At 40.9% G+C, this 14,820-nt stretch overlaps 1 protein-coding gene across 4 annotated transcripts in view; it reads left to right on the plus strand.

The window, feature by feature from the left end:
• LOC103463737 (axin-2) overlaps positions 1-14,820 on the plus strand; it is a 95,908-nt gene that overhangs the window by 40,980 nt on the left and 40,108 nt on the right. For all 4 annotated transcript variants that reach the window (XR_001776815.1, XM_017305987.1, XM_017305986.1 and 1 more), the window contains exon 5: positions 1,983-2,106. The gene's annotated coding sequence lies outside the window, so the exon portion shown is untranslated. The remainder of the gene's footprint in view (positions 1-1,982; positions 2,107-14,820) is intronic.

The following is a 14,820-nucleotide window of genomic DNA, read 5'->3' on the forward strand; positions in this document are numbered from 1 at the left end:
ATTTTATAGGTATATGTTTGAGTAAAATGAACATTTTTCTTTTATTCTATGAACTACTACATGCCTCCAAAATTCCAAGCTAGAATTTTGTATCTATTTGCAGAAAAAAACGAAGAAATGGTCAAAATAAAAACAAAGATGCAGTGCTTTAGACCTCAAAAAAAGAAAACAACTTCATATTCATATTCAACAATTGTTTTAACTCAGGAAGAGGTCAGAAATCAACATCATACTTGCAGTCAAAATACAGAAACTGTTTTTCATGCTTTATGTGGAACTGGACTACATTTTATCCCGCTCTGGAATTTTGGTGATTTTTCTGCATTTATGCTGAGGTTGAGACTTTTAAGTTACTGCGTAATCCAGTAAATGGTGATGTGTAAAGACTTTTCAGATCTTAAAACATTTTCCTTTTACCTACCCTGCCACTTAATCATGCGTTGTACTTTTATGAGTTCTTGATCAGTCTGTGCTACGCCCATTAGCGCAACACTGGCTGTTATTAAATCTGCTCCAGTTTGCTATGGCTTGTCCAGTAAAATCCCAGTAAAACACATCCTAGTCTGTGGTAGGAACATGACAAAATATGAAAAAGAGTCAAAAAATACATTGGCAACATATTCACTCTCTGTGTAATAGTAAAAGAGAGAGACCAAAGAGCAACCATTAATGTCACATTTGTCTGACACAGTTTAAATTAAATACACCCTTTGCTCAAAGCATAGGTGATATAAAATGTTGAACAGTCTACCGGGGGTGAGACAGTAACTACTCATAAACTCTTTAAACGACACCACGTACAAAAAAAAAAATCTCTTTAAAAGTATATAGATTCACTGTACAGTTTAGGTAATGTTACCCCATGCAGCGAAGAGGTTAATAAAAACAAGTAAATTAACCCCCAAAACGGACTAAACCACCATGAAAAAGCAGCTCCAACTTAGATAATAGCTCACTTACCACAGAAAGCTTCCTAATTAAAAAAGCAGAGAAAATGCTAATGAAGTTACCTAAATAGGGTCAACTATTGGGTTGCTCAGCTTCTGAGGTAAGATCTTTGCTGTTAGAAAAATTACGAGCGAAAGCAGACTGGTGTTGTTTTTCCTGTAATAATGGGCATTATTTTCACTTTTATGTGTTCCTCCTACAGAGAAAATAGGCCTGATCTCTCCCTTTGTGGTTGCTCCAACTGTTCACTTCCACCGCCCACACAACGCATTTTCCCAGGCAACAGTGTTCTTCCAAAGTTTACACACAATAAATAACGCTATGCCCAAAGCAGTTAGCAGTGGCCCCGCTCTCTCCCGTTTCCTGGCTGGAGTTGAAATGAAATGGTAATTTTGACTTGAGGAGGATTTCAAAGGGATGGCCTCCACTTTTCATCTTGATGCATACCACGAGCTCGCCGACACATTCACGCTGGGATTTAAAAAGGGAAAAAGAAAAAAAAAAAAGAAACTAAGAAGAGGAAAGAAAAAAAACCCAGAATTTTAAGGGTTTTTTTTTTTTTCTATGAACTTCTTTCTTTTTTTCTTCTGCCATCTCCCCAAAGATAGCGAGATGTAACGTTGCCGAGATCTCTCTCCCCCCCCCCAGATGGACGGCATTTATATAAACAACCACCCCCGGTTCAGGGATCGTTTGATTGATGTGTCATTGTCCAAAGATTGTTTCCAGGCATTTGAATAGATAATTCAGCATTTGATGTAGACATTTCTCTTCAAAGGGCCAGGGGGCAGATGTGGGGGTAGAGCAGAGGTGTCCTCCATCTCCCATGCTATTTTTGCATCCAAGGCTTCAACCGGCTCCAGCCGTCTTCTTCTCCGGGGAAATTGACTGACACTTGAATCATTCTACTCAAGATTATGGCGCAGTTTCCAAAACTGCTTCAGAGAGCTGCCTGAACACTCTGTTATGCAAATACCTTTGTCTCAAACAGAGGAACAATGTCAAGATGCATCTTGTTTTTGTTTGTTTTCCAGGACTGCCTACAGTTGGATTCCAAGGTTGGACCAGGACCAAAAAGGAGCCGAAGGAGGATTGTCAGAATATTTCCGTATCTCGGCTTCCAGGAGCAAAAAATGGAGTTTAGGCATCCAAAGCAAGGTATGCACATCTTCCACTCAAAAGAAACCCCCCAAGGTTCCCTCGTCACAGCGTTATCAGGTTCATCTGTTTGGCACTGCAGTACCAGGGGTCCACTACGCCGGCGCAGGCCAATTACATTCCATTGTCAGGCAGTCATTAGGGGAAAGTCAAGATGACAAAAGCTTGGTGAGAGAAAAGAAAGCAAATTAAAAAAAAATTCTAAAAAAACGATGTGATGTCTTCATTATCTCCCAGCTCTGCAGCCCATGTAAAAAAAAAAAAAAAAAAAGGGCTGAGGTTAATTACTGCTGATTTCACGTCAGCACACCAGGCTCAGCGGGCGCACAGATCGCTTAGAGGGGGCCACAGAGACCCGGAGAGGAAAGGATGAGGTCGTTTGCAGACAATGATGTGAAATGAGTGTCAAGTGGTCCTCCTTGGTGGGTTCAGCTGGTTGGGAAGCAGATGAGGAATGTAGATGAGGCACCAAACTAGTGGTGGAGTTTATCTGCCTGTGTGTACGTGTGTGTCTCTTCACTGCAGACATTTGTGTGTCTCTTCACTGCAGATTTTTGTGGTTGCTGTTTTTGGTGCTTAAAGAAATGCCCTGTTTGTAGTTGGAGAGAAACACGTCGACATATGGCCTGTTTAATGTCGCGCCACAGCATCTCAAACAGATTTAAATCTGCGCTTTGACTAGGCCACTCGAAAAACATTCTCTCAGCTAGATGAGCCTGTCATCTAGCTTTGCAAGCTGCCAGGGTCACGTCTCTACAAGTTTTGTACGACTTAAGTCAAATATTCTACCTACTATTCTTTCCTTGTGTTGCTAAAAAAAATCAGCCTTAGAGCATTATCCAATATCTATCTAATAACTCTTAAACTGCCGCTAGACCACCAAGGAAGGATTTTTGTCCCTTTTTTCTTTGCAGAATTGCTTTAATTCACAATGGAGGGACCTTGAACACGAGCAGGCCTGTTCTAGGTTATATCATTCTATTTTAGTTGCATTCAATTCTGGATTTTCACTAGACCACTTCACCACATTCACTCAGAGGAGGAATTGCTGGTGATTTGAATTGTCTGAATATTTGCCTTCAGGATTTTCTGGTAGAGACCAAAAATTGCAGCAAGATCTCCAGAACTTTTTGCCTGTAAGTTGCCCCCAGTCAAATAAACCATCATTACCCTGTTTTCCTATTGGTTTAATATTCACTTTCTAAAATGCTGTGTTAGTTTTACACCAGATCAGTTTGCAAAAAGATTTGCTTTGCACTCATCAGTCCACAAAATAATCCCCCAAAGTTTTAGGCATCATAATTTTATTTATTTTTTTGACATAAGATGTACTTCTGTGTACTTTTTCACCAGCTATGGAATATTTTGTAACTCTGCATTCAAAGTAGCATTTAAAAGTAACTTTGGTCGGCTGGTGACTGCTGGGAAGGTTTCCTACTGTTGAGAGACTTTGTTGCTTATCTGTTCTTTAGGTCAGGGCATGAGGTCTAGATCTTTCTAAATGTTGTCAGACTTGGCTGTATTTATGTGTTTTCTTGATTAGGTGTACAGTAATCAGGCTCATTCAGATAGCTTTTGTTTTTTAATTATAAATGAAATCATTTGAAAACTTTTTTTAATATTTACTCATGCTATTTTCATTTTATAATGAAATTGATCTGATCATATAAAGCATGTTGGTGTGACCAAACAGCAAAAATAGAATAAATTTATAAAAGGGAAATGTATTTTTCATTTGATTGCTCACGGAAATTTTGATTGAGAAATAGGTGGCGTATATTTAGCTCTGATGCACCTAGTCAGAAATATATTTTCTTTTTTATCACAAAGTCTCTGCAGAGGCAAATACATTACTGTTAACGACAGTTGGAAAGTCTGACTTCAGCTGCTCCAAAAGACAAGATACGGATCTAAAGCAACCGAAATGCCGAGCTAAACACTTCCTCTCCTTTCAGATGCTCGCCACCATCAACAAGAAGGTTTGCTGATAGGTCACCAAAACAATTTCTGTCTCCGTCTTACTTGTGTAAAGTACAAACAAGCACTCAGGCCACCTCTGGGTTAAGTTTGTCTGCATTGTGCGAATTGTATCGCTCCGTTGCTTTTGTAGCCAAAATAACAGCGACAATAGAGGCGTTTGAGACATGCGGCAAAGCAGGCGGCCCAGGGCGCAGCGTCGCAAACCTTCTTGCCGCTTGCAGAGCAAGAGCTGCTTTGTTTAAATTTCCCCCAGATCAAAGGGTGCAATGCAAATTCCTGCAGCTTCCACGACGCCATTTGATGTTTGAAGGAGCCAAATTATTGCGGCGATTACAGTAGCCGTGCACAATCGATGGAGCAGTCCAAACAAGCTCTTTATTGTGGCTCTCAATTAGCGGTGTGACATCTCAGCACCCAACGTCTGAGAGGCGTCCTACAATAGGAGAGGCTGTTTGGGCTGATAAAGTGATTTGGCTTGGTGGGGTCCTTTCATCTTCACTGACAGCGGGGTATTCAAGGCTTCTGGGTATTCTTTCTCCACATCCTCACGCCTCGCCTTTATTGTGACAATAGCGCCACTGTGTTTAGTGTCTCAAAACTGCCACAAGCCTCTTTCTCCGTGCATAACTACCAACTAGTTGCCTCTCAGATGGGCTGTTGCGACGAGGATCATTGTTTTAAAATGAAACGAGCAGCGAGTGATGTCCTGAGACGCGTTCGGTTAAATAAACTCCTGTTTCTATTGCAGCGATTTGTGATTGTGTTCACAGTTGGCAAGCAGCATTTTGACACCGTCCATGAAGTTGGTGAAGGCAGGATTATTGTTGTTGCTCGTGTGGTTGCCGAGAAGCAACTGCAAGAGTTGAAACGATAACTTTGCCCGTGGGAAGGACGGAGAACCAGAGGATCAGGTTCAGCTGATAACACTTTGCATTCTGCAGGCGCCAGTGACGGCTCTGATGCCTCATGTTTGATTCTCTCTTTCATGTTCTGCCTTCACTCTCGGTGTAAGCAGCACGGGTGAGGAGGAGGTGAAGCAATGGCGAGATGACTACAGAGGTTTACAGAAACCGGGATTTGATGCTTCTCTGTCAAGCTGATGGACAGAGGACTAAAGGGATGTTGGTTTTAAAGCGCTCCAGGCTCTCGCACCAGGCTGCATCACGGACAATAATCTGAAGGAAGTGGTTTGCCTGCAAAGAAATGCTGCATAAGAAAGTTACGGGGCTGTACTTTTATTTTTTTTAATGATTGTAGATAGGATGACATGCAGTTAGGGTGTTCAAAATAATTGTTCAAATAATAGTCTTTTTTCACATTTCGTCACGTTGCAACCAAAAACGTATTCTGGGGATTATGGCTTTAAAAAAACACAACAGTGCATGTCTGTGAAGTTGTCCGAAAATGAATCACCGTTTTCATACGTTTTACGTATGTGGATTTTGCATTCAGCACTCGTGACTCAATTATATATAGAATATATATAGAACCTCCTTTCACTTGCAGCAGTTTGCTGTTACAGTTGTGAGTTTATTTGGGATGTCTCTACAAGCTTTAAACATGAAGAGACGGCTGAGTCGCACTGTCTGCAGAGCATCGCCGCACGTTAATGTTTAAGTCTCACCGAAAACAAAAACCTCAATTAGATTTAGGTCGAGTGGATGATGAAACGTAAATAATGCTTTGATCGAAGCTCTTGCGCTGTATTTCCAGATCTGGCTGAGTGTTTAGCGATGTTCTCAGGCTGGAATGTGAACTTCGACCACAGTCTCAAGCATTTCACAGCTTCTAACAAGTTTTCCTCCCAGGATTACCTTGTATTTATCTCCCTCTTTCTTCCTACGCACTCTGACCAATATTTACATTTCTGATCATGAACGACATTCCCAAAGGATGACTCTACCACCACCGTGAGATTGTGACCTAACACTAATAAACTCAGTGTGTGAGAGGTCCACCAGACGTAGTGTTTTGCATGTAGGTCAAATGTTTCCTTTTAGCTTTTAGCACCTTCTTCCTGCAACATGTCTGCAGTTTTCTTTACATGGCTTGTGGCAAATTCCTGAAGAAATTTGCCACAACGGCTCAGGTGGTCACTTACCACTCTGCAGCTCCTCCAGAGTTACAATGGACCTCTGGGCTTCTTCCCTTGTCAGACAGTCATGTCCTAATAGGTTTTCATACGCTGTACAAGGTGACGGTACTCTGTGAGATGTTAGCGTAGTATTGTTGTCTAATATTCTCTAAAACTTTCTGAAACTTTATACTTGGGCGCTGTTTTCCTTGATCATCTGTAACTCAGCTGTATATGTATGCTAAGATTAAATTACAGTTATTTAATAACTGGTTTACTTCTGGTTGCTCTGGAGTATTTTTTTTAAACTATCAGAGCAGCTGAATGCAAATGTACATCTCACTTTTCAGATTTTATTTTTAAAACACTTTAAAAGTATTATTTCCTCCACTTCAAAGTTGGGCACTACTTTGTGTTGGTCCGTCACATAACAGACACACACGCACACACACACACACACAACTGACTGCAGATCAACAAATTAGTTACTTAGACTAAAAAGGAAACTAAGATAGGTGTATTTCCTGTGCACACATCTTTTCTGGGACACGTAGTGAATTCAAAGAAGATTTTCAGAGCTTAAGGACTTGGAATAATAAAATAAATCTCAGTTTTCGAGGGAATTAACAAAGTGTAGGGTTAGTGCTAATTTGTTAGAACTAGGATGTGAATTCAGTTTACTTGGGAGTTATTTTCCTTCATGAAATGTCTGCATTCACCTGGTCCAAGATGTTCATCGCTGTGAGAAAATCCCGCAGCTCTCCCGCCTAAGAGAAACATACAACACTAATAGATTTAGCTTAATTGCACATCAGCTCGCAAAAGTGCCTCTGTTTTCTCTCGGCCGTAAAAAAAAGCTTAGTGTTTGTTGTCGGTTCAAGGCTCTCTGAAGGATATGCTGGCATCTGTAGGGCTCTGGTAAAAGGGGAAACCTGTGGTGGTGGTGGGTTGAACTGTTATTGTTTGAAAATTGTGCAAACAGCGCTCACAATGCCGCATCCATGGAAAAAAAAAAGCAAAGACAGAGCTAAAAGGAAGAGAAACGGGCAAAAAAAGAATGAGGGAGAGAACAGGGGAAAAAAAAGTCTTGTGAAGCTTTTACTGACGACTTAGCAGGCGAAACAGAATTTGTCTTTTGCCGCAAGATGTCAGATGCCTTGCCAGTGAGTGAGGGAGAGAGATGGAAAAAGCACACCACAGGATCTCTCCTGTGTCTTTTCTCGCCCTTCTCTTTTCTCCTCTGGTTTAAGACAGCTTGGTAAATGTGAAAACATCAAAGGCCCAACACTCAGAAAGTACACTGTTGTTCCAGTAACCACATGAAACAGAAATGGAGAGAGATGGAGGAAGGCTTGGAGAGATAGAATAAGTTGTTTTTTTTTTGTTGTTTTTTCGCCCGTCTTGCATTTAAATAAAGACCTTATGGAGGAAATCGGCTAAAAAACAGGATGTTAACTCTTTTATCTCTTCGCTTCGAAGTCCACTGCGGGGCTAACCAACACCACAACAAAAGCAGCGGTGGCTCGTCCTGCGCAACAACACGTACGACTCCTCCACAAACACAGCTGATGGGGGCAGAAAATAGAGCCGGCGAGGTTTGTGTAGCTGCAGCTCTGACTCATTGTCATTAAGAGCAGCTCTCTGTAATGGATGCTAAACTTAGACAGGAGTGAGCTCTTTGCCACAGACATTCCTCACGTGTTCAAAAAGAGGAACAAAACGAAACGGTCCCGAACTCAACAGGCTTTATTCAGGCAAACTCTTATCTCCACGCAGAGACCACCCAGGACTGACAAGTCACTTCCCACCTTTTGGTTGTGAGTGTTGTGCAGGCTTTTCACTTCATACGTGCATCTGTGAATGACTGCATTCTCTCTCTCTCTCTGTTCCTCTCTGTACACGTGTGCTTCCACCTCCCACCATCTGGGTCCTGTTCGGAGAGATTTTCTGTAGAAATCACAGTCACGCCGTGGTAGGATTACCACTGTGAAAAGCAGCACCTGGAAGAAACTCCGTGCTCCTTCTCCCTTTTTTTCCTCTCAGATGCTCAAAGAAGTTTCTGGCTTCCCAGCTTGAGGCGCAGGATTTGTTTTTGACCTACATGGGCGTCCTCGGCCTCGCGTTCTCCTCCAAAGAAGCGAGAGAACACATCTGAAATTCGCAGTCAGCTGCATCCAGCAAGGTTACAGCATTTCAGAAGATAAACAAGCCCATTTCTCTCTCTCTTTCTCTCTGCATGTGTGTGTGTTGGTGGGGAAACATATCAGGATATGTTTACTTCATATAAATATATGTACATTAAGCATGTATCATATTTTCTTTTTTTTTTTTATTATGGTGAGCCAAACCATGGATGATTAGCCGCACTGAGATTTAAGCCGATGAAAGAAGGAATTGAGTAATCCTGGATGAAAACTGAGTCTGAGAATCTCCACTGAAGATTTTCCATTAGAAATAATCTTAGTCCAGGATTAGCCACAATTAAAACTGTTTTGGATGTTCTCCGTACACACACACGACACGAGTCGTTTATTTATTTTCACCATTGAGTGACGCTGTACAGTTGAGGAAATTGCTTGAGCATCGAATGAAATATTGGACTGAAGATTCCCATCGCATCTATGCAGCATTTATCACTTCCAAATCCTCGGTCGCAAGGATCTGACAGCCTCTGTAATCCTCTCGGTAATTTAAGAAAAATGTGATTTATGTTGGTTCACATGCGTCGCTTTAAAGGGAAAGTAAGTTGATTTACATACTATCCCAGTAAAAATGAGCTAAATATTAAGATTGAAACTTCAGTAGCTTCGAAGTTAAAATTGAAATTATTCATATCTCTGGAAGATTTTGTCTTACATTAATTGATTCGTTTCACAAACATTTCGTTTTATTGGAAGTAATGCTAATATTTTTGGAGTGGCCCAGCCAGACCTAAATATTAGGGTGATGGTAATGAGGCCTTCCGATCTCAAAAACCTGGTAATTAGCAAAATGCCAGTGAACACCTGGTCAGGAATTAAAACAGGGGTTTGATTTCTGTGATGCCAAAACAATTTTCAATGACTTGAGAGACGGACGACTCATTTCGAATGTACTTTGATCTTTATAACATGCAAATACGATCAGATCCATTCCTCTTTTTCCAAAACTGGTACTGTTTTAATTGTCGTATTCGAGGGGCATGTTTTCTGGCTGGTCAAGTACTGAAAATCTGTTTCCTATTCATTAAATGCATCAAAATCTAAAAACTCCCACAGTTTCCTGCTCATGAATGAATCATCCAGCAGCATGTACTGTGATGTGGTTTGTTTTTAGTTTAACAAAAATCAGATAAATGTTACGACCATAAACTTTGTTGCATGAATTCAGATAAACTTTTAATCCTTTCATTTTCTGTTGGATTCAACGTTGCTCCACTATCTTAGAATCCTCAGCATATTCTTCTCTTTTTAGGTTAATCCAATAAAAAAAAAAATAGAATTGGCAGGTAAGATTAAAAAAGAAGAGAAATGTAAACCAGGAAGTAAAAGCTTTATTATTATTTATTATTAATGGCATAATTTCATTGCCAATAATGTTGTCAAGCCAAAGCGTAAAGTGTGAGTGACATTAATCTCATATCATCAGACCCAGGATAACACTTAACAATGTTTTGGGGAATTACAGATGCAGGAAATACTGTTCAAGATGCTGTCAAATGCAACAGATTGCTCAACTTTGCGTATATTTGTACAGCCACTTTGAACTTGCCCTTATCGTAAACCTTCTTAAAGAAGAGAGAAGCCGTTTTTGTTTATTCATTTTAAAGGTACAAAACACAAAGAAAGGATGACACAATTTGCCCCCATTGCCAAATTTTGTGTCTTTTAAAAGTCCAAACCAAACCTCTGATAAAAGGTAAGTTATATTTGCATGATCTTTCTTTTTCCATATTTGCAAAACAATAGCTACAACCTGACTGAAATCCTTTTAAAGGGGCACAATTACATCTAATAAGCCACTAGGGGGACTGAGTTTAAACAGGTGCTAATATGAATATGTCTGACGTTGCATTAGGTTATTGCCTGTGTTTGGTATAATCCTGTAAAGCTATATTGTGTTACTAACAACAATAACTTCTGTCAATCACAATTATAAAATTGACAAAGGTTTGAAAGCCCTGTTGTCCTAATATACAGCAGGTTGTGATATTAGAATGTAGGCCTGGTGCACATCTAAATCTGTCAGAATACGTGGAAGTAAAAGTAATAAAACTTGTGAATGTGTGGAGAACTGTAGGCTATAAAGTAAATAATGCAGTGTGAGGGAATACTTGCTTTGTGCAGGGGGAGTTGAGTAGCGTGACACATTCATCTGTAATCAGGGCTGTGGGTTCAGAAAATATTCTGGATTATGCAGCGCTTACAAGTCCTGTGACTGTTTTTATCGGATGCATCGCAGCAGTTCAAAGCTTCTGCTTTTGTCCTTTTTTTTATGTGCATGAATGTACATTCTTTTGCTAACAAGCCTCTATGTCTTTTATATCCATGTTGCCCGAACTCTCGACTCCCCGCCTGCCCTCTAATCTTGACCCTTTCACCCTGCACTCCGTGCCTGGCAGCGCCAAGCCCCTGATGTCAGCAACATCGCTCATCGCAAAGTGTCCATTGCCACCTCGAGCCCCACTGTCCATTGTCAAGCAAACTGTGAGCGTCCTTGTTCTCGCGAAGGACAGACGCTGGCGCGGCACGCTTCCTCTGTAAATGATGAAAGAGGGTGGGAGAGTCGGGCTGAAAGCGCAGGCCTTGTTCGTGGGGCGCGCTGGACGCCGAGCTGATCGGAAGGCGCCTTTCTCCCCCGACAGTAACTTCTGTGATCTGCCAGATAAAAAAAAAAGAAGAAAGAATGTGTTTGATGTCTTGATTTGAATAAATATCCTGATGGTAATCGTTTTATAGTCTTTGTGCGAATGTAGGAGTGTGTACCAGCACATTTATTTTGTCCTTATGACTGTGACCTAATTATTAGAATGTAAGGATTTATTGTTGCATTTCGAAGAGCGTTTGTGACCCTCGGGCTGAACAATAAAGACCAGCGTGGCTCCTTAATCTCTTCCACTGGCTTGAAATCTTTTTGACATCATGAGCATCTATTTGGGCAAACACACAGAGCACATGATTCAATCACATGCAATATCATCTATGTGGCATATTTCCCAGAAATACTGTTGATCAGGCCACATTAAAACGTTCAAAGCAAGGGTGACGCATCGTCAGCGGCGTTCTCCCGACATTTTCCAGCCCATGTCATGGTGACCTTGTGTTTTTTTCACGCATGAGGCACATATTCTGTAAGTACACCAACAGATCTGTGTGCATTTCCTGGAAATTCACAGGGATTCACATCTGGAGCAAATTCTTTTTACTGCATTTAAAAAAAAAAAGTCAGGAGGGGGAAGTGAAAGCTGAAATGAACAACAGCAGCTGAGTTGATGTGGTTGTACACAAACTCTCCTACACAGCATCTTAAAGGTGAGCTACAAAGCCCCGCATCAGTGTTCAGAGCGCTCTGACCTTTCCACTTTGTGTCACGTTACCAACACAAACTTCAATGTGTCTTAGTGGGATTTTATGTGGCAGACCAACACTAAGTATCGCATAGTTATAAAGGGGAAGTATGCAGTTTTTCAAATGGACAAATAAAAATCAGAGGGAGCTTCAGCCCAAAATGAATGCTTAGTGGAACCTTAAATCACCCCGATGCAGCTGGAAGTCTTTTGGAGCCGGTCTTTAACACCTTCGCACATTCTTTTCTCAGCGTTGCTCAAGCTCATGCATTTTGGATGGAAAGAATCTGTGAACACTAATTTTCAACTCTGTTGCATTTCAGTCTGGACTTAAACATAAGTGGCAAATGTAATTTGATCCGAGTCGTTCCTCTTTCGCTCTGGGTTTGCTGTTCCAGGAGTAGAGGGAAAAACTTGGTCACAGCATGATGCTGCCTCTACTATGGGGATCCATTTGGTTTGGGTCATGTGCATTGTTGGTTTCCTGCCACATATTGGGTTTTGCATATGACCCAAAAAGTTACATCTCGCCTGAGCACCATAACAAACAGCTTTTTAATGACTTTCTTTTACTAATAGCTGTTTTTTTGTCACTAAGCTGTAGAAGCCAGGTTTGGTGGGGGGGACAGTTGTTCTGTTGTTTGATTCTCCAACCTGACCTCGTGGATCTTTGCATCTCCTCCAGAGTTACAACTGAAACCAGAAGTTTACATACGCCGAATAAAACGACACACGCAACTTTTTCTCTCGCCGACCAAAGTTAATTCAAACCAAACCAAAGTCGGACAGAACTGGTGAAACTGTGTCAGGTTTGTAAAATGCCTGGGTTAGGGTTTCACACCTTTTCAGGTCTACTCACAAATTCTTTATAGGATTAAGATCATAGCTTTGTGACTGGCCATTGCAAAACATTGACTTTATTGTCTTTGATCACCTTTATAACCACTTTGGCTGAATGCTTAGGGTCGATGTCCATTTGTACCCAAGCTTTAGATGTTGTGTCAGTATTTCCACATGATGTTCTTTTCTCATGACACCATCTGTTTCATGAGGTGCACCAGTTTCTGGGGGGGTTCCCAGGCTTACAAAAGTGGAGGTCATTATCGCCAAACTGTTCCACTTTAGATTCATCTGACAGGACATAAATTAAGATATTTGTCCTTGTGTGCATTTGCAAAATGCAGTATTTCCTTCAGAGTAGTAGCTACAGTTCATTGTGGACAATGCCTCTATCAAACCACGCCTGTCTTGACTGGGGAGTCAGTTTGAGTGGAAGTCCATTGTAGATATTACAGCTTTGTAATTCTCATTATGTTCTCAGATGATGAATTGATCAGGGTTCTGTGAGATGTCCAAAGCTCAGACTGTTGTCTTAACTCTGCTAAGTCTCCTGCTAATATTCTCCTTGACATAATTGCTTTGTTTATTGGCCTTAGTGATGCTGTTTGTTCTCTAATCCTCTCCACGAAATTGTTGAAACATTTGCAGAATGCCATATTTCTGGGCTTCCATTTGTGAAAACCAGGTTTTCTTGTGACTTCGTGTGCATCTTTGTGTTGGTCTATCACGTGAATTCCAAGTAAAATGCATCTGAATTTGTGCTTGCAATGTGAGAAGTTATGAAAATATTCAAAGGATGAGGCTACCTTTGCGAGGCACTGTACTAAAGATGTGGTAAAACAATAATTTCACCTTATTTTTAAGACCTTACAGAACATTTTTTGTTCTCCACTCTAGTTTAATTAATATTAGTGTTCGATATGTTTGATCCGACATGTTTGTTTGATCGTATGTTTTACCTTAACCGGCTGAGACAGTTGGGTGTCTTTTGTCATGTAAATTCAACATTCTGTGGCCTGCTTCCTTTGAAGGATTGCAAAGGCTCAGACAGACCCAGACTGAGACTTTTCTGAGGAATTCACTGTAGGTGTCACACACACACACAAATCTTGCTCCCTCCTTGTCAAAAAAAAAAGAACCTATCGTGCTTCCACACCATATGGAGAATTGCCCCAATTTCTTTTCCTTTATATCAAATACAATCCTTTTCAAGTCGAGCCTTTTGTAGCATATACCACATGCGATTTAGGCTCTTGTGCAGCGCAGCAAACTTTGTGACTTTTTTTGATATCGCCGTGAGTTGTGTCTGACAAGTTTCCATCACTCACTTTACAACCTCACCCTCCCCCCTTCCCTCTCCCTCCATCACAAAAGAATATTTTCTATTCCATCGATTGATTAGCATACATCAAGCCCCGTTGTTACCGCAAAGCTTCATTTGAATCTTCTGTACCTTCCCCATGTCTTTCAACCGCCAGCTGTCAGCCACATCAACGCAGGCGTGCTCCGCGCCACACAAAGTTAAATTGAAGCGCTCTCTAACACTATATATAGATAAAATGTCACTTCCATCAAGAGACGCGGTACCTTCGAAGTCGTCAATACAGAGCGCTTCATCACGGGCAAAATAACTTTGAAATCGGAGAAGAGAGTGAAGATGAAACAAACTATTCTCTTCTTTCCACTTTTGTGCTTGAAAGGGGGGTGGGGGGGGGGAGAGATTATTTTCTAAAGTGGGTAAAAGCGTTTTAAGGGGGCTTGTTTTTTGATCTGTCTGTCCATCACAGAAAACGAAGAACACCTCCTGACGCTTCTGATCGTTAGGTGTCCTCAAAGTGTCTCAAAGTCTCTTTGTTATCGCTGAGTGCGTCGATTAAAGGGAGGAATATTATTTATTCATTTTGCCATTGAGCAAAAGGAAGACATCCGAGAGCTTAGCGCTCATTTTCATCAAACTCCTGAGGTGAGGTGATGAAGTCAGCTCTCTTTGGAGAGACGAGCCGAGCTGAGGTAAAAAGTTGTTGAATTAAAGTTTTTGGGGTTTTTTTTTTTTGCTCCGCACATTTTTATAAGGTCTCAGTGATGTTTTTGACAAAGTAAATGCGGTTGTAGCTTTATTAAACAGTTGAAGTGAAATTTAGTCTAAAATGTATTAATTCGTTGCAGGCAACACAAACACATCCTCACCATGGAAAAATAATAACGGCATACGTTCAAAAGGATGTACCAAGCCGATTTAAGGTTAATTTATTAACTTAATTAGTTTTAACAGTTT

Source organism: Poecilia reticulata, linkage group LG1 (assembly GCF_000633615.1).
Source record: "Poecilia reticulata strain Guanapo linkage group LG1, Guppy_female_1.0+MT, whole genome shotgun sequence".
Classification (NCBI taxonomy): Eukaryota; Metazoa; Chordata; class Actinopteri; order Cyprinodontiformes; family Poeciliidae; genus Poecilia; species Poecilia reticulata.